This window comes from Balaenoptera borealis, assembly GCF_965194805.1.
Source record: "Balaenoptera borealis genome assembly, chromosome: 18".
In the NCBI taxonomy this organism is placed as follows: Eukaryota; Metazoa; Chordata; class Mammalia; order Artiodactyla; family Balaenopteridae; genus Balaenoptera; species Balaenoptera borealis.
This window is the reverse complement of record NC_138877.1, coordinates 40,771,047-40,794,058: the sequence shown is the minus strand read 5'-3', so window position 1 is coordinate 40,794,058 and position 23,012 is coordinate 40,771,047. Positions and strand designations below refer to the sequence as shown.

The window sequence follows — 23,012 nt, the reverse complement described above, 5'->3', positions numbered from 1 at the left end:
TTTGATTATTTCTAAGTAGCCATGTCAGTGGGCCCAATGGCCACCAAGACTAAAGGCCTTGCTTCTCTGTGGATATAGAGTCAACTTTAGCACCTCTCTCCCAAGCTCCAGTCAATCAGATTCAGGCTGCCCAGACTCATTTCAGCAATGAAGCAGCTACTATTCTAAGGAAAATATGTATTGAATCACGGATTTCAGTCTGGAGAATACATATCAGAATTCACAGGGTCCCTTTCTCAACCTCAAGGAGGCACATCAAGTAGCTGTGAGGACCACTGGTTTTCAAAGAAGCCGATATTCAACCAGAAATGTTAAAAAGCCAAGAATACCCGTTTCATGGTGATGAGTTGTATCTTTCTAATTAAGTATCTATATGGTCATGAATCTGAGAATATATGACAAATAGAGTAGTAATATATTTACAGAATAAAAATTTCTTCATCTTTGTAGCCACATTCTTTGCACAATGTATATAAAATAGTGCATACATCATCAGTGCTGGCTTAAAAGCTTAGGCTGAATCTGTCCTCCTTGCCTTTGTGATAGTGTGGTGAGTGAGAATGTTGATGATGGTGGTAGTGGTGATGACGGGAAGGCATCCACTGACACTTATTGAGTACAAGGCTCTATGTTAAATGCTTTACATATAGGCCCCCATATAATCCTCACAATAATCTTATTACTACGGTGCCATTTTCACCCTCCTTTAACAGAGGAGGAAATGGATGGTTGGAGAGGTTAATTAGTCAAGGTTTACACATTATAATAGAGTTATGATTCTCACTCTAGAACATGGGCTCCTAATTTTACACTTTGCTGTCTGCTTGAGAGCAAAGAACTGTAAAGGAGGCTTGGGGTCTTCTTTAAATGAGTCTCCTGAGACACACTTGTACCAAGAAAATTTCTTTGTCATCTATAATATTGAAACTCCATCCCCTCCTTTAGTGAATATAGTTAATTATTGACTGTGCATCTTATTGGGAGCAGGAAAGCAAATAAACCCAGCAATACAAAAATAGACATAGAGATACATAGATAGATAGCATCTGGTTAGCTAGCTAACTAGAATAGATGTAGTGATCAGATCGAGACATAATCACATTTTTGTTAATTAGGCCCTTACTGATGTTGTTTAAGTGCCATCCATTCTTCTAAACAAATAAGTGTTTGCCTCTTAAATAAGTAAATTGCAGCCCTGGCCTCATTTAGTACATTAACCACCTTATGAGAACTGATAAGACTTCTTTAAATATTCTAGTATCCTGTGGCTTCTCATTTTGAAATAACAGGATGTCAGTTATTGAAGATTCTTTTTGTGCATGTTATTTTTTTCTGAAAATACTCTATTTATTTGTTCTGTACTGCTTACCGTGTTCCTATTTAGACATTATTTTTCTCAGAATATAATATCTACCCCCCCTTCAGAGGTCTAGAAATACATAATTCCATTTGAATCTAACCAAAATCCAAGGAGGAGTACTGTGTATTTAAAGATACTCAGTGAATGGGGGTTGGATGACTGTTGATTTTGCACACACTGCCTGTTCAGATACATACATATTTATCTTAAAATCTCAACAAATGTACCATAATTTTCAGAAAAAACATTTGACAGTTATAAACTGTTTGGAACTTCTCAGAGTTCATTTTGACCTATGCTTCCTACAGCAACTATTACTCATATTTAATGTTTCAACAAATGTAATATACATATTATCATCATTGTTTTCACTCTCAGAATTGATGGCACATCCGAACAAATGTAAGTGGTAAGTTAAGTCATTAAAGAGATTTATTTTTTCAAAAAAAAAAAAAACTTCAGAGAAAAAAAAAGAATAAATTTTAGTAAGTGTAATATTTTCCTCAAAGGGAAAAAAATCCAGGTAGGATCGAAACAGTTCAGTGACTTTTAAGTAGAAATAATAAAATATAATCCACTAAAGAGAAATTAAGTTTAATAATAGGATCAATGCAATGGTGAAAACTTTAAGCAGGAAATCAGCACCTCAAGTTACTTTTAGAATCATACAATTTCTCTAATGGTCTCAACAAATATAATATGCTTATCATATATGGTGGCTCAAGCAAACACATTTATTCGTCAATGCAAAATATGTGCTTTTTAAATTTCTACTGGACACATGTCCCAGTGCTGAATAATATGACAGATGTGGGATGTAAATGTTCCCAACATTAAGAATTGTGATTTTTTTTCTCAGGGTGAAATTAGTCCTTTTATTTCTACTTTTAACCCTTTAAGCTGCCTTGATTATAACAAGTTTCTTAACATTAAATCATGGCAAAGTTTTCTTTTCTCCTCTGAGGTGTTGAATGTTAACCTGACTGTCAAAAACATATATCCATTAAATGTGCATTAGAAAATGATACCTAGAAAAACTCTGAAGTTTTGCTAATACTAACTTATCTAACCTCCAAAGCTGCTAGTTAGGTCTTTGAGGGCTCTTAGATGAATTATTTTTAGACAAAATTAGAACATGCAGCAGAAATGACAAATGAATCCAACATCTTTTGGACCACTATATGCAAAAGCTCATATATTCCCCAAGATAAGCAAATGTGGATGTGTATGTGTACACAACAGAATACATTTATGTATTCATTTGCAAATTAAAATATATGAAAATAAAAATAATAAAATCTAAAAATAGCAGATTTTTCTTAATATATTACTCTATTAACAAAGTTATGTGTCTTCAATTAAAATGAACTATTACTGATATTATGAAGAGAGTTTGGAAGTGATTCTCAATACATGGTCAGAAAGAATAAAATGAAAACTTTAATGTTTTGCCCCTCCTCTTCCTTTTTTTTCCTTTTGTTTTATCAATCTACCTGTTACAACTAGGTTTTTTTTTTTTTTTCCCCAAAGTGAGTGGGCGGGTGAGTGGGGGGAATCAATCGTTTGTATCTTCCATTGATGATGGGTCAGAGGTTCCATAGTTTTAGAACATCTTAGAATATAATATCTAGTGTAATAATCTCTAGCTCGTTGACTTCTTATGAGGATTCAATGAGTTAATAGTTAATAGTTATAAATTATTTAGAAAATATTTGGCATAGAGTAAGTGCTCATTAACTGTTGTTGTTGTTGTTCAGGTTATCACAGAACTTGTTTCAAACATGAATCTGATAAATACTGGAATTATAAACTTAAATGTGTCATCTGTATTATCAACACACCTAATGTAAATGACAACTTGGCCTAATAGGCAAATCATACATTATATACATTATTTAACCAGTGAATCACAAAGGTGTTTTGCATTATTTTGTTTGTTTTTTTGGGGCACAAATATGGAGGAGATGAATTCAGCATAAAGTCATTGTTTTGAGATAGCTTATGGTATGGAGAATAAAGGTGTGTGTGTGTGTGTGAGAGAGAGAGAGAGATAGACAGGGAGGGAGAATACACGCAAAATAGAGCAAGATAATGTCATTTATGTACATTTTAGCCTCAGCCCCCTTTCCAATATCCTTTATCTTATTTCACGCTGTTAATCAAAATTTCCCATCCCAGAGCACCACATTTTATTTCCCTCATTCTATAACTTTGCTGTTTCTCGTCCTATGTCTTGTTTCCTCTGTGCTATTTGTGGCCTCTTTACCCTTCTGTTCTCCTCTTTCATTTTGAGGTTCCTGGAGGATGGAGCAAAACTGCAGTTCTAGATGTGCATATGGCACTTATTTTTGGACAAAGCTTTGCCACAAATTCCTGTTTTCCCCTCATTTTTTATAAAACAAGTTGAATCACCTAGAAGAAAATTGAAATTCACATTTTCTTTCACGATGTTCTTTATGTCCTCTATTTGGGATCTCCTTACCTGATCCCACTGGCTTCTCTAGAACAGGGCACTCCACCACCCTTGACCTCTCCACCTTCTCCTAGACTATGGGCTGCATCTCCAGACGAGACCACTCCCTTTCAAGCACGGGTAGAACTGCTTAACTGTCATGTCCATATGCGCAGCACCAGATGGAAATCTGCAGCATATGGAACGACTCCTGTCTAAAACGGGGCCATAGACTTCTCTGCTGTGTAGCTTGTTTGAGTTGATGGCAGAGCCACTTCCTCAACCAGAAACCTCAAAAGGCCCTTGTTTTCCCACCCTCCACCTCCACAAATACATCACACGGCTCCGTTCTTTCTACCTCATCCACATCCCATGAATTTATATATTTGTAATATATAAATTATAACTAAATTTATAATTAAATATAATTTATATAAATATGTCCTGTTATGCATTCACTTACTTGGTCTTCTTGTATCCACTGTTAACCTAATGCACAATTTTGAATTTTTGTTTGTTTTGTTTTTAAAGCTGCAGCTAGAGTGATCTTTTATGATATATATACGAAACTGACAAGTAAAACTTTCCATGGATTGTTAGTTATCCTTCAGATAACCTCCCAAATCCTTAACAGGGCTTACAAAGTGATCTGAGTGCTGACCTCTACATCTCACTTCTTTGAATTCCTGGAGTCCATCAACCTCTCTTCCTTCTTAGCCTCAGGCATGCATTTCCCCTGCTGGATATCTTCCCTATCTTTTCGCTAACCCCTTCTTAAAGGACTAATTTCTACTCTCACTTCGATGTCATTTCTCAGGGTGTTCCCCTGGCCCCCTTCCCCCTCACCCCTTGCCGTACGTGTTGTCCACCAATTTGCTTCCCCTCATCAAGCTGGCTGCTCACTGATGGTTCCCAGCATATAATAGCATGAAATAATTCTTTGGGAAATTGAGCTGAGAGTCAGAAACATGAGAGCCAAATTCTAACCTTATCACTTATATCAACTTTGTGTATGCCACTTAATTTCTCCAAGTTTTATTTCCCCCATCTATAACACATGGACTTGCATAGCTGTAGCAAGTATTAATAATATCAAATAATATCTAACACAGTCCTTGGAACACTTAAAAACATGGTAGCTATTATCCTGATATTTCCCAACTCAAAAGTTATTCAACCTCCGATTAGGTTAGTTGTATCATCCTACCTACCAAATATGCGACCTAATAAGTAATATGATAGCTCAAGGTGTATTAGGAGAAAGAGAGAGAGACTGAAAGGCAGGATGGTTTCTGCTGGCCAGTTGTGAAAAATGATGAGCTTCCCTTCAGTCTTTCCTTATCCACCGGTCACTATTTGCTAAAGGACCCCTGTGTTGATTGACCTTTTCATTGTACCTTCTGTTTTTACCCCTAATTAAGACCAATAGTTGCGACATGTGAACTCTTAGTTGCGGCATGCATGCTGGATCTAGTTCCCCTGCCAGGGCAACTAAGACCCGGCACAGCCTAAATAAATAAATAAGTAAATAAGTAAGTAAGTAAATAAATAAATAAATATTAAAAACAAAACAAAACAAAAAAAACAACCACTAGTCCTTACTCCAGACCCATCTCCCAGAAAGATGAGAGACAAGGATAGTTAGCAGGTCAATGCTAATTTCAAACTAACTTAATGTTTTCTTTCCCTTTATTAATGTGTTTGCATTTCACAAGCATCTTTTGGAGAGAAAATGGCTTAACCCACAGGCTGTAAGAGTAGATATTTTCATTGCTACGGTCAGTATGGTGGGTAATTATTTTGGAGCAGGTTAAATAAAGAATCTTCCTTAAATTATGAATCTTGAAATATTCTCTACTTGATTTGTGCTCTAAGCAGAGTCTGATTGATTCCTAGTGCTACTGCATCTTCATTTGTGGCCATTAATACAATTCAAAAACCAAGTGAAGGAATAAGGTTTCTAATCCCCCAAAGATCTATATCTATTACTTGTTGAGCTTTTAGTTGTATTTTTTATTTCTACTCTTGTCATGTTTATATACACTGAAGATTTCAATTAAAATAGACAGCAGGGTGATATTGAATCAATACTTGTTGTTTTGTATCTAGGGAAAAAGAAGCAATATGAAATATGGAAATCTGAGAGAATGTAAATGCTCTAGGATCCGCTGTGAGACATACCCTCCTGCTTGTCAGACAGACATGATTTTTAGAGCAGAGAATTTGCTAGCTTAAAGAAGACAACTTGCCAGTTTCATTAGTTTCATATCTTTCACTAGTCAGAGTCACTGTTTCAATTATTAAAGCACTAATCCTAAGCTTCCACTAAGTTTGAGCCAAATGAGAGCATGTTTTAGAAGTGCTTTGTGCAATAACAATATGTAGCTGAATACTCCTTATAGATGAGTAAGCTTATGATTACTTCACTATAAACTGGGTTCTGCTCTCTTTTTCTTGCTTAGGTTTAATTTTCATGAGCTTGCCAAGAACATAATTATTAGTGCTTCTTATGAATACCCAGTAGAGATCACATTGAAAGAGATTCATTCTTAGAAGAGTAGAAATTTGCAAATATAAACTAAAGTACCAGTATAGTAAGAACTGAGTAGGTGGAATCACTAGTTGTCATTATGGTGAAGTTGTGTTTTTTTTTCCTCTCCCTGCTCAGGGGTGTGTGGAGAGGTCAAACAGATTAGATCCAAAGAACAGTGAATTGCTTAAACATATATAAGGGACACTTCAGAATAAATGTTATCAGATCAAGAAGTATCTCTTGCAACCAAAATTAGTATGGGAAATCCACCTGCAAAGAGCAAATCTCTAGTGAAGAAAATGCTATGTTTTCATTATTGAAACCAAAGTATTTCATTATTTTGTTCCATACTGTGCACCCCACACAGTATCAGCCTGGGATTCAGAAGAACCTGCAGGAAATCTTGTGACAAACATTTAAGGTCAGCTAGACAACATTTTCATTCTCTATGATTCCCTCTGAATTTACTATTGTTCATTCTGAATTCATTGTTTTCTGAAGGCAAGGAACAAAACAAACACTAACTGTTGGATATCTTGTCTTGCTGTCTCTCTGCAGAATTTGGGGGCTGCATGCAGTTCTTCAGAGTATAGTAGAAAATAGTACTTATGTTTATACCTTTTGTGTTTCTCTTGAACATATTTTCCTACAGACCTATTAAATTTCTTAAACTGCTTATGCACAAGAGTTTCCCAAATTGGCAGTTATTTCATGGTCTGGCAAGGTAAGTGTCTGCTTTGAAATAGCTCCTTAAGAAAAGATAGAGATAGTCAGCTACCAGTAAGTGCTTGGTGCCTTGTTGAAAAGCACATGGCTTCTTTATAGTCATCCTCAGGCAAAGATTCCTACAAAAGGTGTTAAGAAGTTCTTGATGTGTATACATATGCCTCCTGGGATTCTGCTCCACCAGCAGTGAGGAGGGAACTACAATAATCTGTCCCTTGAGAAAACTCTGTTCATTGCTGGGAAGAAGAATCTGATTGCTTTTCCAGAATGTTTAGAATATGTTTTATCCCTAATGTGATAGATGTCCGTGTATGAAATATAGAACAGTAGACGATTTTCCCCAATTTACAGATGCCTACCGTTAGCAACATCATTCCTTAGTATGTGCCTGTAAGACAGCTCATAAAATCCATATATATGATATGCTTCAGATCCTTTTTAAAGCAATGTGCTTGGTCCATGAAATAATGACTTCTATATCATTCAAATATTATTATTCTTACATTTATGCTTATATTTTACTAAACACAGAAAGCATAGTAGTTAAGAAAGCCACCTTCCATTAGAACAAGAAGTACCAATTAAGGAAAGCTAAAAGTTAGAGAGAGCAGCCCATTTTTAATTTTAGACTATTAGAAACATCTGATTACAATGCACTCGCATCTAAAAAAATATTTACTTTTCAAGGGGACTAGAAGGTCTCCTAAGGTTTTAAGCACATGTTGCCATTGCAAACCCTGCAGGTATTTCAGTTTTATGTCTTTGGATGGTTTTGCTTTTAATTCAAACTGTAATGGGCCCCTGTGTTTGCCTGTCAGGGTAACAAAGCTATTCCAGCAGCAGATTCAATTCTAAAGACATAATATGAACACCTACTGTGTGCAAAAACTGTGGGAGTCCCTGAGCAGGACACACCTGTGAGTTACAGAGGCCCTGCCTCTAAACTGCCCATGATCCAGAAGTTCAGGCTTTACTGAACTTTTAATTGAAGCCAAAAAACCTTGGAGTTTGCAGGCCCAGGGAACGTCAGTTCACACATTTGTTCTATCCCGAACCCACCCATTTACCATTATCTTTGTTTTCCCAGGCAGTCCGATTTCTTTCTTTTGGCCTTCTCCCTCCGAGGCTGAGAACACGCATTTGTGTGGGAGTAAAGGCCCCGAGTCACTGCACAAGCACAGGAAAAGAAACAGAAGGAGCAAGCAACAAGCTATGCTGTTATAAGCATGGCCTCATCCCCCTTTGCTCCTGACACTGGCACTTCGGGCCCTGAGCGTATGGGCATGGGCTTGTTTTCAGAGCCACTTATGGCACATATATAAAATTTACTGCGCCTTGCTGAAAAAAATGCAGTGATTGTGAACCACTTGGGAGAGGGATAGATTTATGGAAGGGGAAAAACACACCCAGTCAAGACATTAAACACTGGTTTCCATGCCATTTTCAGTTACCAGTCTATGAAGGAGGAGCTCTCATGTTAGGCTACAAGATGAGCAAGTGTTTGGATCCTTTTTGAAATAAATTACTTGCCAAGATCTTTTTTATGGACCAATTTTCCTATTTATATCTTTGGAATCATAAGTTTATGAGGTCAGTGGTCAAGGGTAAAGGATAGGCAACACATAAAATGACAGAAGTAGCCTGAAAATTATTTTTCTATTACTGAAAAGAAGAGCGATAACCGAAACAGCAATTTTGCAAGTAATTAATCCCTTTGAGTTGATTTATCAAAGAAATCCTGTTAATAAATTGTACCGTACTTTTGTTGGTAGAAAACAGGTAATATGTTCTATAGTGCTTTTGGATGAATAAATCCATGTAATGTCTTAAGTCAATCTTCCAATTTGGCATTGGCATTCTCATCTCACTATGCACGAAATTTTTTAAATCAGGAGAGCTGGCTTTCTGTGTAAGTTGACATATATTAAAACGTAAGAGCTTGGTGGCATGCCGTTAGATGCTGTTTGACTTGGGATACCATTGTACATTTTTACTAATATGTTTAATTTTACTTAAAGGCATTATGCTTGCACCCTCCTATATCCATTTGTAAAGCTATATCAAGAACTTAAGGTGAAATTGTGAATCCAAATTAGTAGCCAGCAAGGGTGGGAAGGAAATAGAAGACTATTGAGAAGACTTTCTGGATGTCAATTTCCACTGAACAGAAGGAGGGAGAGCCCTTTGTATGTAACTATATATTTTGCATAACTTAACCTTTAAAGTGTTGTGTGATTTATTTATATAAATGAAATCAAAAAGAAAATGCCACTCTTTTCTACTGAAGATGTCATTTTGGTTGGAGCTATAATTAGAAATGCATAAGGAATATTTTGAAAGTGTTTTGTTTTTACTTGGGTAGGGTTGGAGAAGGGAAGAAAAAGGCAAATGCACTTCAGCAGGTGCTGCTTACTATTCAACTCAAAGAAATCATTCCAGTGGAGGCTGTGAGCACTGTGGCCTTTTGGAAAAGCCATTAGAGTGGGCTAAGAAACTTGGATTCCAACTGGTTTTCCCACTAGTTATGAAACCAAGAGGACATCTCTAGCTTTGTCTAAGTGCCTCTGCTTCGTTCCCCATTAGCACTTTGTATGTTGTATACATATTATAGCCCACACATAGCATGTGCTCACTGTACAGGCGTGATGATAAGTACTTTATATGCATTGCTCTATTTGAAATGTCCTATCAGAACATTTACTAGATTATACTGAAATGATCTGTTCCTTAGTCTAACTCTTCTGTGTGACAGAGACTATGCTTTATTGACATTTTAGATGCTTTAGTAAGGTTTGTTAAGCTGGACTGACCTTTTAAGTCCCTCGTTTCTCATTTTTTTTAGGTTTTCATTCTTTCAGATAACAGTAAGAATGTATTTCCCCTCATCAGGATAAGCAGGGCTTCCTTAGTGTTTTCCCTATTGTTGTAATATGTTACAGTAGAGTATTTTTTTGGTATACATTTCCTGTGTTACCATAGACAATTGCCATTTTAATTTTATTTTTATAGTTCAAATGACTCACTCCGACACAGGGAAACATCCCCTCAATAGATTGTTCTTAGTGATAAAATAAGTGAAAACATCACAGATTCTCAATTCATCAGACACTAAAAACATAAACATTAAAACATACAGGGTTTGCCAAAATAGAGATCTTCACATTGATCATTGTCAATTTGAACTTAAGTCTTTTTAAAAAGCTATGCCTTTTTTTTTTTTTTAAGCTATGCCTTTTTATGTGTTTGTATTTGCTGTTGTGATACAGTCATTAATATTTTACTAAGCTTTATCAGTTTTATCAAACAGAAAAAGGGTTGTTTGACTGACCAAGATTTGTTAGTCTGTCTCTACCTGTTAATTTTAAAAATCAGTTAAGAGTTATTTTCTAAAACAGCTTAGGGTCTCTATCTTAAAGCTGAGTGTAAAATCCATTGGCAGCCCACACTGAGGGCCAATTGCTACAGTGTAATCTTGGCAACATTTTTATAACTGCTAGTGAAGCCCACATAGCTAAGAGAGTACATTACCTTCTAATAATTATATTCTCAGGGGAGTTTGTCCTTAACATATTATAATAGTGTGAATAATAGCATGGGTCACTGGCCAAGGATGGAATTATAATCTGTTCAGATGAAGATCTCCTACTAGTATAAACTATGTTTGAAATGTTTCGAGTTTATGTCTGTGGTGGATAAGATGAGTTTCATTGAGATAAATACTCTCCTTTTTCCTTTTTCTCTTTGGCCAAAAACACACCAGTACCATTCAGGAAGAGGAGAGGGAATAAAAAGAAAAATAAGAAATAAAGAATAAGAAAAAGAAAATAAAAACAAAAACAAACAAATACCAAAAATAATCAAGGGACAATAATTACCAGAATTTGATAGAAAGTTTCTTTCTTCAATGGTCTGGACAGCCAAAATGAGGCTAAGGGTTTATTCTTTTTGAAAAGGAACACTTGAGCATGTCATCGTATTCAATTAAATTTTAGTAGTAGGTCTAGCTTATACAGCTGGAAAAACCAACATGCAAACCTAAACATTATCAATTAGACCTATCCATCTATCTCTATCTATCCACACATATATATACATATACTTGTACACATATATATGTATGTGTACATGTACACACACAAATATATATACACACATATGCAACTTCTTTTTTCCCTTGACAATTTATTGTAGCCATCTTTTAATAAAACTGTTCCTAAATTTAGAAAATAAATAAATAAATAAATTTTAGTAGTAAGGATGATAAGGAAATTAAAAACATTTACTTATTGATGCTAAAGTTTCCAGTTGGGTTTTTCAATTCCATGGCTAAATAGCCTATCCAAAAATTCAGAGTTTAGTAGCCTTTGAGGTCACTTGAAATGTTGTTTTTTAGTCACAGCATAGCCTTTTCATTAATTTTCTTTCTGGGCAGTGCCACTGCATTATCAAACAAGAAAGCAAGTGATGTAAAGCAAAGGTGGGAGGTGGAGAGAGAGACAAAGTCTGTGACTGACCAAGAAGGACCAGGTATAGTCAGCTAGACGCATTGAGATGAGAAGAGATAAATATTGAAATTATCCTAGACTATGGGAGAGAAAGAGAAATGCTTGAGAGGAAATTACACAATACACTATCTAGCTTGGCCTGAACACAGCATTTGTATGAGGTTTGTTGAGAAATAAAATAGGAAAGGAACATTTGAGTCATGTTGTAGAACAACTCAAACTCAGCTGGGAACATTGACCATATCAGGCATCCACTGGACAATGAAATGATAAGGATGTAGAGAAAGGGCTCTGTTTCCAAATGTTATTTTACCCAGATCCCTGCTGAGGTTCCCACTGCCTCTTGGAGATCTGAGTAAACTTGTCCTGTCTCCCTAATTCCTTATATCCTGAGAATGTCTCAATCTTTCTCCACAATTTGTAAATTCCCTTGGGCTGCATTTCTATCATCTGCTCCGTTTCTGCCCTCTATGTGTGCACAGTCTCTACTATAATCACACTGTACCGGCAAGATATCTTATTTGGTGTCATCAGTTTTCCATAAAAAATTACATCCACAACAAACATTTGATACTTTTAGTAACTTTGCTAAAGATTTGAGAGGTCATGCCCCTAAGTTTCTTCTCCACTCCTTCCCTCTCATTTCACTGAGAGTCATTTCTTCTCCTTCACTGAAGCCGTGATACAAACTGACATCCATGTTCTTAAGGGACTCCCCCACCACCTCCATGAATTTGGTCATTTTCTTGAATTATTGATGGTCAGTAAGATTTAGTCACAGGCTTTGCCTATCTCTGGAACTGTAGTGTAAAGTCAGCAACTTTTGGAAGATCCCAGGATATACTTTAACATCTGCCGTTCCACTTACCATACTCCATTGAAAGAATTAGACTTGGTTTAAAAGGGATGGCCTGGAGAAAGCTTAGGGCATAGTTCTCTTGGGACTACAGAAATGACCAAGTTGTACTTTGTACGTGTGTGCATAAATTGTGCACAAACACAATTTTTTTTATATGTAGAAAACACACAGTGAATACTTTTGAGAAGCCCTGAGAATTCCTTGTGGAGTTGGCATTTGGGTTCTAATTCTGATAGCCATACAATGTGATGGGACTTTTGATCCCTTCCTTCTAGCCACACTAGTAATAGAATGTCGTTACAAGATTATATTTCTTACTATTTTCTGAAGCAAAGGGTATTTAAACTTTTCACTTCGAAAAGATCTTTCTTTCTTCCATTTTTCCCCCCCTTTTAGCACAGCTTCAGGATAAAGAAGACTCAAAAATTATCCCAATTTCTTTCTTGAGTTTTGTGGATGTTTTTGGTTGCCTGCTTAGTATCTGTGACTCCACCCCTCATTCCCAACAACAACTTGATTATGTCTGGGTTTCTTCCTTCATCCTGACCCCTGCCTCAAGGCTGGAACTTTGTTTAAATGAGCTAGTTTTGTTAATACCAGTCCTCTTTCCCTAGATTAGAAATGGATTAGCCTAAACCAGTTTATTTGATGAGAGGTTTGCTTTGGCCTGCCTCAAGTTTCCATGCATTTATACGGAGGGTAGAAGGCCAGCACAGCTCTCCTATAAGACATGAACTAGGTTATATATACATAGTCACGACTATCATACTGGGAGCCATCTCATGACCAACAGAGACAGCGGATTTATGAAGCAACTGCAGAACACATAAAGATAAAGGAACTGGTAATCAACGGCAGTTTTAAACCACTAGATCAACTAACCCTGACACTTGCTTTAATTTTGGATTCTTTGTTAGGTGGGCCAATACTTTTCCATGTACTTTAAGAAATTTCTTCCCTCTTATTAAACTAACCCAAACATTTTCCTATTATTTAAATCTATAATTCCAGCTATTGCATATTTTACCTTCATGTCCCATGGGCCCTGTAATTTTATCACACTATTTTCAATGTTCTACTTTCTATGTTTTATTTCTGTATTTAGCACCACCATCCATTTTGTCAGAGAGGAAATCTTAGATTTTCCCTTCCTCTTCCCCCTCACTTCCCACCCAGATGATCACTAAGTCTATTTTATTCTAATTGAAGTATAGTTGATGTACAATATTATATAAGTTATGGGTGTACAATATAGTAATTCACAATTTTAAAGGTTATAATCCATTTATAGTTATTATAAAATATTGGCTCTGTTCCCCATGTTGTACAATATATCCCTGTAGCTTATTTATTTTATACATAATAGTTTGTATCTTTAGTCCCCTACCCCTATACTGCCCCTCCCCACTTCCCTCTCCCCACTGGTAATCACTAGTTTGTTCTCCATATCTGTGCATCTACTTCTTTTTGTTATATTCACTAGTTTGTTGTATTTTTCAGATTCCACATATAAGTGATATCATATAGTATTTGTCTTTGTCTGACTTATTTCACTTAACATAATGTCCTCCAAGTCCATCCATGTTGCTGCAAATGACAAAATTTCATTATTTTTCATGGCTGAGTAATATTCCTCTGTGTGTGTGTGTGTGTGTGTGTGTGTGTGTGTACACACATACCACAACTTCCTTATCCATTCATCTGTTGATGGACACTTAGGTTGCTTCCATATCTTGGCAATTATAAATAATGCCACTATGAGCATATGGTGTGTGTATCTTTTGGAATTAGTGTTTTTGTTTTTTTCAGATATATACCCAGGAATGGAATTGCTGGGTCACTAAGTCTTATTGATGTATCACTTAAATTCATACAGCACTCCTATGCCTATTTCAACTGGCTTGCTTCAATCCCTAATCATTCTTTACATGGACTATTGCAATAGATGCCAACCTCTGTCTCAGCCTTACATCTCTTCCCCCAATGCTACAATCTCCAAATTACTTCCAGGAAGAGCTTTCTAAACAAAAATTTGGCATGTCCTCTTCCAGCCTAAAATTTGTAAGTAATTTCCTATCCCTTGAGTGTAAAGTCCCAAATCTTTTGCATAACATTTGACATATTTTTTTATTTTTCTTTTGAATATGATGTAGCTGATTGTTATATGAATTCCATGTCCCAATTATACGGAGTTTCTTAAAATTCTCTAAATATGACTTATTTTCTCACAACTTGATGGTCTTTTAAATTCATCTGCTTTCATGTACTCACTGTAATTAATATTTGCATATGGCAAACTTTCTTTTATCTGCAAAGATTGTCAGGGAGAACCTTTAATGTAATTTCTAGCCCAACACTCCTTAGGAAGCGTTGGGTTTTTCTCCACAGGACTCCTGCAAGTTCATTCCATACTTCTGTTAGAGCACAGCACAGCACATTCTAATAGTTTATTTTCTTGTCTGTTTTTCTACTAAACCCTGAACTCTTGGAGCTAAGCACCATTTGTCATTGTATTTCTGATACTCTCATTGTGGCTGGCACATAGTAGACAAGCAGTGTTTGTTTTGGAATGAATAGTGAGAAAGAGAATTGCTAATGTAAAGACTGAAAGTTATCTGTATATGACGTCAGCCCAGCTTGTTAAAAAGGAAAATTTCAGAGAGTTAATTGTTTTTGTTTGCAGTTATCCTAGTGATAACACATGACTGATTTTATATTTGTTTTGGTCATTTTATTTTCTTTTTCACTTAGATACTTGATTTTGCTTTGTGGTTTTGTGTTGTTTTTTTTCTCTGGAATGTATTTAGTAACAGGAGATAAAGTGGCTTTATCTTAAATAAGAATTTAAGTCACTAATCAGGAAAACACAATTGAAAACACATTTTTAACCAAAATTGTATATTATTTACTTGATATTAAGTGAATATATATTCTGTTTGACTTACAGGTAGATTATAGAGATAGAGTGAACCCAGGAGACTATCTTCTATAGCTTATTTCTGGCAAAAGTACAGAGGTGTTGCAATTATCAGGATAGGTTAGGTCATGTTGTAGTAAAATGAAACAATTCACCTCTCCCCAAATTGCAAGATCTCAGAGATTCAACATCACGAAACTTCTCTTCTCATTTGTGCTACAAACCCCATGCATAACAGAACACCTCCACTCCACACAGTTACTCAAGGATCCAGGATGACAATATGAGCCCATACTGGAGGTGCACCTTTGGGAAATTAGGGGCTTTGCCAGAGCAACAAAATAGAAAGGGAATGGAGAATTGTGTGTGTGTTTTCTGTAGTCAAAACCTAGAAGTGACACACTTCACTTAGATCACAGTTCAGTGGCCAGAAGTAGTCACATGACCTTGCCTAATGCCGAGGGCTGAACACATAAGGGAGCAAATGCAATTGTTTGTGAGCATTTCTTTCTGCTACGTTATTATGGTACCTGTTTCATAGATTCTTATAACAATCCAGTCTTGGAAAAGTTAGTAAAATTGGTGAAGAGGCAGGGAGAGAAAACAAAGACCTTTTATTTCTGTCTTTCCAGTAAGCAAACTGCTCTTCATTTGAGATTCAAGTTCTAAGTCCCCTCTCACAATCACTCTTTCTTTCTATCTATCTATCTATCTATCTATCTATCATCTATCTATCTATCATCTATCTACCTATAATATCTATCTATCATCTATCTAGACATTGCATGTCTACTGAAGTGCACATAGAACATTAAATATAAATATAATAATTAAATGAAATAAAAATTTAAAAGTAATACATTATCCTACTTTTTTCATCAAGATTTTTTTCACTCTAAGATACAGTATCCAACTGTACCAACTGTTTTTAAACATAAAAGGGAACATATTGGCTGATAGTATTGAAAAGTTCAGGCATTTGCTGCATTGACTTGAGGCTCAGCTATGTCCTGTTGCTCTAATAATGTTGTCAGTACCTGGGCTTTCCTTTTATTTCCCATCTCTAGATCAACTCTGCTCCATTGAGGCTTTCTTTCCAGGAAAGCTCTTTTCACTAAGTGTTCCTTGGCCATCTCTACTCCCTACCTGCTCATTTAAAGTGAGGTTATCACCCCAGACCAGTTGGAACCAGAAGGTTGATGATGCCACCAACCTCCCACTTTCCTCCCCACCAACCAATCAGAAGAATGTCCACAAGCCAATCACACCCTCTTTGAACCAGTACTATAAAACTTCTCACTACTCCCTCCAAGTTGGGACACACAATTTTGAGAGCATTAGCCCGCTGTGGCCTCCTTTGCCTGGCAAAGCAATAAAGCTATTCTTTTCTTCTTCACCTAAAAAAAAAAAAAAAAAAAAAAGCGAGGTTATCAGGAGGATTACATTAGCTATCACAGGCAGTGTCTAGAAGGCCGTACACTTACTTAACATTTCCTAAGTGTTACTTATTCTATCTTTGCTGGTTTAGAAAGAGCCCAGAAAGAGAATTTCATTACCATGGCTCAAATAAAATGCCCCAGGCTTAACTAGTCAGTGTGATTAGTAGATCAAATATTGTGAATGGCCGGACTTATGTCATTTGTCCAACCTTTGAGCAGGAAGGGATATGTTTGTGGTCAGCTCTATCTGACATTCTTGGAGTGACTGTTGGGGAGGAGGATTCCTTGAAGGGGAAAGTGATCCTGGGAAGGCAAAACAAACAAACAAAATGCCTACTCTGCTTGATATGCCCCAAACAGTAGCATGTTCATTTGGAGCCGTGCATTTGCATATATAAGGTATACTGATGAATTCTCATTTTCATTTAAAATGTACCTATCAATGTTTCATACCTCATTCAAAATTAACAATTATGATGGAGAAAAATATTCAAAGTGAATATAGGATACTTAATTTTTTAAGTCTTGGGGGAGTAGAGTTTTCCTTCTGAAATAAAAATAAGTATTTTTATGTCTTTGGTAGTTAATTATTTACTCAAACTGTAACTTTTTTATTTGCATAGATGAATCTATATTGTTTCCCCAAAATACTAACATTTTAGCAGCAAAATGTATTAAGTATTTCTTCCTGGCAACACTCTTCCCTGCTCCCACTGTGTTTTTACTTAGGTTAAAAATTTCATAAGCCTTTGGTTATTGAAAAACATATTTCCAGGTTTTCAATATGATCTCAATGTTTATTTTTATTAAAAAGTCATATTAATGGATTATTATTGTTTAAGTGCTTTACTATCATGGGAAAGAGTAGATTATTTGACTAGGTGTTTTTAAGTATTAGATTTGTAATTTCATCAGGAAATTGGATACAGTTTGGTTCAAATCTAATTAAATTAGATTTGGGGCATGTGTATGTTTGTTAAAGCAATCTACTATGTTATTACCTTATGATCAATTATCTTAAAAAATTAATACTATAGACATCACACCAGATTGCAGTTTTCTAAAATCCTAAACATATACATGTGCATTTAAATTACTATACTTATCTACGGTAATTATGTTTACAATCATTTTATTCATATTTTCCCAGATCTACAGTGATCTTAAAATATCTCTGGAAAATGTTTGAAGTATGTGTCTTTTCATAATGCAATCACTGTTATAGTATTTTTGCTCCAAAACAGGTTCATCTTAAATTAAAATTTAATTCATTTTATAATATAAAACCCCAAACAATTTCTTATACTGGCAGCCAATATCAGAGGTGATTTCCTTGGATTCTAAGTGAGTTCTTGATTTCAAGTGGAATTTTTGTAACTTATTTTAAAGCATTTGTGATTTCTGTTTCTGGTTTAACAGCTGTTTTCATCATTTCCATATGAACTGTTATTTATACCTTAACATTAAGCTTCTGGGAATTCTTTTCCTTACTGTACTATCTCACAACCATATTCTAATATTTACAGTCTTTCCTCCAGCCCTCTCACCACCACCATCTTTTCATGTCCATTACAGTAACCTTTTCACTATTTTTATTATCAAAAAATCACTCTGTATGCCAATATTCTGATATTCTTATTGCTCAGAAAGACATTTCTCCATTGGCCAAGACTTAATGTTTATGGGGGTAAATAAACTCTGCCCCTACATTCTCAAACTGGTCTTTTTTACTAGAAGAAGGTCCAGTTAATTTTATCTTTCTAAGATACTGAAGAATAGCAGTAATAAATTTTCATTTATGAAATGGAACAGTCCTGAACCATGACCCATCTGAGAGTTTCCAGCTCTCATTTCTATGCTCTGTGACAGTATGCTTGGTGCCAGAGAAGAACTTTCAAAATATTTCTGTCATGTGAAAGCTGCAATATAGTTCTCACAGAAAGAACTCTCCTAGTATCAGATCTATACAACAAAACAAGAATAGCATTCTGTACTCAACAGACACCTGATCATTTCTGTAAGATGGTACAGGTAGATTTGGAATCAAGCCTTCAGATTTTGTGTTTATACTTGGGATCATAAGAGTTCATAAAGATGACCATAGATATGAAGAACAACAACAAATCTTTAAATAACATTTTTAAAATCTAAACTGTATAGTGGATTTTTCTATCTGTTCATAGAATACGTACAGTAAACCTACAGAAAGTGTAAATATCCCCAGGCTCAGGGTTGAGGATACATATATGAATCAAGAAGCCAAGCTCCAAAACCATTTCTGTGCAAACCAAGCAAGTACCATAACTTCATGATTTAACATTAATAAAGTGAGCATTTTCCCCCCAGTTCCAACACTATTTAACCTGGAGTTGAAAAGAAGTTAAAAAGAAATCCAAAACCTCTCCTGAGTTGATTTAGACTTTTCTCCTTATGACACTGCAACCAAAGAATAGTGTAGGATTTTGTGGAAAGATGAAGGGAATGTATCAGGGATTGAGGGGTACTCTAAAGCTGCTTTTAACTAAGTCTGTGGGGTAATCTGAAAACTAGATCCTCCAGCCTAGTGTCAGGTATATGTTAAACCCCAGTTTTAATTTACAACCCGTAATTTAGTTTCCTTGGCAGTGATTCATAAATCCCCATTTCATCCCACGACTGCTGCATGATAATGATGCTTTCTCCGCAGCAGCTTCTATCACTACTAAGCCTGCTTCTCAAGCCATGATGTCTTCCACTTAGAGAATTCCACCCAATGCCAGTCTTAACAAATGCATAGCCTTATTGAAAATGTGCCAGTGCCTCACATTGTTATGCAGGTCCATGGTCATTAAAATTTTATCATATAAACCCTGCTGTCTGCACAGAAGAGGAACTGAAAATGTTGGCAAGGGATGATCACATATTTTATCAGAATCTCCTAAAAGAGAAAACCAACATGTTTAGAGAAGGAAGGAGCTAAAATAACATCGCCTTTAATTTAAATATAACAAAATGTCCAAACCTCTGAAATTGACATTTATCTACTACTGTTCATTTTCACATTTCCCTTGAAGGTCTCAGTTTCCCAAAGTTTCATGACAGTCTGATGCAGTTGCAGTGATATGATTTTCATATGTTTCTCTTGGAAATCTTGTGTTAATCAAAGGATGTCCCTGAGACCTAAAGGCAGCATGCTATTGATTACAGTGTTGACTTATCAAAAGGCTAAGAGATTAGTGGGTTTACAGCTTTATGTAGGAATAGAGATTTGAATGGCTGGAAACTTGATTTGGGGAATTGTACGTTAGCTTATGAATACAGATACAATATGAAACAGTGGGGCAAAACCAATCTCACAGTACCTACAACATTTTTGTGAAAGGCACACGCATTCCCCTCCAAAACATTCCTCCTTACAGTTGTGTCTGAATACATTTTGTTGATTGTGAGATGTGGCATTTTATGTTTTTCCTTTTTAGATTTAGAACAGACAGTGACTCTCCTAAAATGCTCCTGTGCTGTTCCAATTTCCGTCAACGGCATGAGTAATCACTTTGAAAAGAGAAAATCTATCAGAGCTTTGAAAATATATAAGAGTTGTTCTTTTTTGTCATATTTTAACATTTTATTGTTTGGAACAGTTTTAATGATTTATGTCTATAAGTTTTCAAGGTTAAAATCAGAGTGTGGTCAGATAATTTTAAGCAGATGAGAAAATCAACCAAGAACAAATGTTGGATTATGTCCTAAATTTCTAAATATTTGTATTATTTTATGCACAGATAGGACAACAGTTCTCATCCTTGGTAACCTGGCTCTAAGTAGTGCTGTGGAAGTAGTGATACGTTTGCTCCGATATATTTTTTCCTCTTCAGTCTTTTGAGATTGTTGTGGAGACAAATTTGGTGGGGAGATTTCTTGATTCCAAGCAAAGTTAATTAATCCATGTTCAAATTTACCTTAGGTGCCTTCTCATAATTACCATCCATTTTTTTCCCTAACAAATCAAAAACTAATATATAATTTAATTTTCATAATATAATTTTAACATATAGTTTAAATCATATAATTATATCTTACATATTTATGCATTTGAAGCAGTCTTCGTTTTTTTTTTTAATTTTTAATTTTAATTTTAATTTTTTTTTATTTTTGGCTGTGTTGGGTCTTCGTTTCTGTGCGAGGGCTTTCTCTAGTTGCGGCAAGCGGGGGCCACTCTTCATCGCGGTGCGCGGGCCTCTCACTATCGCGGCCTCTCCCGTTGCGGAGCACAGGCTCCAGACGCGCAGGCTCAGTAATTGTGGCTCACGGGCCCAGTTGCTCAGTGGCACGTGGGATCTTCCCAGACCAGGGCTCGAACCCGTGTCCCCTGCATTGGCAGGCAGATTCTCAACCACTGCGCCACCAGGGAAGCCCTCTTCGTTTTTATTGAAGTCCAATTTCTGAGCTTAGCTTTAAAAGGTTCAAAAGTTAAGAGAAGCATAATGTTGTAATGAACAGCTGCAGGTGTTCGCTTAAGAAATTGGAAACTGTGTATTAACTCTATGAACATAATTCAGCCATTATGGGAATTCTGAGTAAATACAATAGAAGAATTGAAGTGGGGATTATATCTATTAATGTACAATGTATATATATACAAGTAAATGTTATGTCTAGCACATCCATATAAGAATAAACCTTGATAGGACATTTTGGAAAAAGACACATGCCCTCTACGTGACTTGCACACTTTGGACTGTACATACCTGCCTGCCACTGTATCCTGTGGCATACCTCTGGTGTGAAATCTAATTGTGAAACAACTGAGCAAATGTTTCAGCTTGGAGCTTCAAAAATGCCATGAAGAAATTAACGATTATTTGATAATCATTGAACCTGCATTTTCTTCTCTTTATGCATCATGTAATAACAAGGTATGCATGTACAGATACATGAATATACATATATGCATATGTGTATACGTGTACACACAACCAACAGAGCACAATATTTCAAGACCACTATATTCATTATGTAATCATGCAATTTTTCTGTAGGAATGAAATATTATTTTAGGATTGACTAAGATAGTAAAACAAATTGACTAAACTTTCAGCAGTGAGATATCTCTGAACTTACGTGCATTAAATTATACTTTGAATAGTTTAAATTGTTTTGAACAGATAAAATTTTAAGAAATGGAAGAACAATCTAGCATGAAAAATTTAGACCTAAACAATGTCACAGTATATTTTTCAGAAAAAAAAAAAGTTTACTATATTTATTCCTTCAGAGTTGGTTCCACCATGTAGTTTCCGGGGCCCAGGATAGCACAGGTAGAGCACAGATATGTATTTTACAGTGTCCATTGGTTTGTGTTTTTGTTTTTCTTTAACAAAACAAGCTGGAAGATCATTAGCAAAATCCCACTTCACCAATAATGAAGATTTTTGTATGAATGTCATAGGCAGGATGAGTGTATTGAAAATGTAATGAACTGGCCTTAGATTATTATATATGTATGCTATTATTTGCAGTTCAAATAGTATAAAATGTATGAGTATATTGCTGTCCATTTTATTTATGAAAATTAAAATAAAACACCATCCTTTTCAAGTTTGTAAGTTGTAATAGTGATTTTCTTATAAAATAATTTGAGTCTGAATTTCTTCCTAATCCTTGTTGTCTTCAGTAAATAGATGTCTCATTTATTGTTTTGTTTATCAACACTGAATTGAAATGCACATTAAGTGTTCAAAAGATACTGAATGTCTTGCTTCACAGACTGTCTGGGAATGATTTCCAGTATAAGAAGACGCAATCAAATATTCCTTAAGCAATAAAGACATTTAATAATTTCATATCACAGATATCAGAGAGGTAGGCAGTTCCAGGGACCAGTGACTCAGTGATGTGAATATAGCATTTGTGAAGGGTAGAATTTTCAAAATTCTCTTGTCCTCCTTTAAAGGTCACAAGATACCTGTCACAGAACTGATTATCATGGCTTCACACCCTTGTTCCAGGCAGACAGACATTCTTTAAATCAACATACCCTCATTAACACACCCTTCCAACATCTGTCTTCTCAGAGATTGGATAACAACATTTTTTCCTATTAATGTTCCATTTTTTTTTTTCCTTCAGTCCTTAGTATCTCATCTGTGACAGATGAACTCAGCCCCTCTGTATCTTTGAAAAAACACTTCCTGAACATTGGGTTAGTTCCTTTTATCCCCCTTCATTATTACCTTTTCATT

At 35.6% G+C, this 23,012-nt stretch overlaps 1 protein-coding gene across 5 annotated transcripts in view; it reads left to right on the top strand.

The window, feature by feature from the left end:
* PCDH9 (protocadherin 9) overlaps positions 1–23,012 on the top strand; it is a 989,134-nt gene that overhangs the window by 182,810 nt on the left and 783,312 nt on the right. The gene's annotated exons all lie outside the window — the stretch shown is intronic.